Source organism: Austrofundulus limnaeus, unplaced genomic scaffold (genome assembly GCF_001266775.1).
Source record: "Austrofundulus limnaeus strain Quisiro unplaced genomic scaffold, Austrofundulus_limnaeus-1.0 Scaffold7, whole genome shotgun sequence".
Lineage (NCBI taxonomy): Eukaryota > Metazoa > Chordata > Actinopteri > Cyprinodontiformes > Rivulidae > Austrofundulus > Austrofundulus limnaeus.
The window spans coordinates 4,568,643-4,570,152 of NW_013952409.1; the positions used below are offsets into that span (position 1 = coordinate 4,568,643).

Below are 1,510 nucleotides of genomic sequence, written 5' to 3' on the forward strand. Positions count from 1 at the left end.
ATATATATATTAAACTACTGAGTAAACTCTTTCAAACTGCACCACCATGCAGCTCAGGTTAACTTGACGTTTTGTTTCATTTTTTACACTTTTGCAATGAGAACCTTTRAGACAGCTTTGGTTTTTAGAATACTATAGAAGCTCCACGCCCCACAACGTTTCATTTACTGGACTTTTCTTTGCTTTAAAGCCCAGGAGAAGCCAAAACAAGCCCGCGGTGTCAAATGACGAGTGAAAAGTTTGGTCCAAACGTCAGTGGGAGCAGCAGACATCCTCTGCCGTGGCGTGAAAACAAACGTACACCGTGTTCCAAACTGTTCTCGCCCCACAGACGAACCCCCCCACCCAGCGACACTCTCCCCCCTCGCTTGTTTCGGTGCGTGACAGCTGCTTCGCAGCAACACGGTTTACTACAGGACAGGCGCGCGCTCTGTGCGCGCGCGCTCACACACACATCAGCACGCAGACAAACAAACAAGCTGGAAAAGCACACGAGCTAAACCCAAGTCGTCCTCACCTGATGAGGCTCGTGTCAGTCGGTCTGAGGGAACACCGYCGCTTCCTTCCTCGGATCTTAAAGAAAAGTGGTGTTAAAAGCAGCGTGGAAGAGTTGTTTACAAAGTTTCACCGTGAGCTCCCATTGGTCTGAAGGAAAGTTGACGCCCCAAAGCCTCGGTCACCGACACTCAAATCTAGTTTCCTGAACGYGTCGAGAAGCTCCGAGGGAAGGAGGTGCGTTTAGTTCCCAGCAGCAGAAAACCTTTATGTATCTTCCACTTATTTCCTGTTTCTGATACAGAAAAAAACAAACAAAGATGGAGGTAAAAGCTGCAGTTTAACGGAGGAGAGGAGGCCATCTCTGGCACCGTTTTCATTTTTTAAACAGGGAAGAACACAGGCTGTTAAAAACAAAGAGAAAACAAGCACATTAAAACAAGAGTTTCCTGAAAACACCGCAAAAACGTCTTTGTCAATTTAAAAGTGAAAAAAGAGAAAAGGTTTCAGTGAGAACTTGTGAAAATATCCAGAAAACAATTTTAGGCAACCCCTTTTTGTTGCTCAAAACTAAACTCTAAACTCCTGTTTTCTCATTTATCCAGAAGTGATATAACCTGGTACCATGCATCTCTCCTTGTAAAAGTTTAATGAAATGATGTGCATTGTCTCTGTACAAACAAACAAGTAGCCACTTTAAACAAATATACAGCGGGTAAAATAAGTATTGAACACGTCACCATTTTTCTCAGTAAATATATTACTAGAGGTGCTAATGACAAGAAATTTTCACCAGATGTCGGTAACAACCAAGGCTGACTCCAGGGAGAACAAGACACTGAATATAGGAGAGCTAACGAAGGGAGACGAGACACACCTGGGGAGAGAGAACGAGGATCAGGTGTGGGAGGAGCTGGGGGCAGACACTGAGGAGACCTAAACTGGTACAGACAGAATACACTGACTAAAACCACAGATCCTCACAGGGCCAAAGGTTGTTACCCCCCCCCACCCC

The 1,510-nt window shown here is 45.1% G+C and overlaps 1 long non-coding RNA gene across 1 annotated transcript in view; it reads right to left on the reverse strand.

Moving 5' to 3' along the window:
• LOC106536892 (uncharacterized) overlaps positions 1-703 on the reverse strand; it is a 116,428-nt gene extending 115,725 nt beyond the window's left edge. Inside the window, exon 1 of the long non-coding RNA XR_001312585.1 lies at positions 518-703. This is a non-coding gene — a long non-coding RNA (uncharacterized LOC106536892). The remainder of the gene's footprint in view (positions 1-517) is intronic.
• Between the last annotated feature and the right edge of the window lie 807 nt (positions 704-1,510).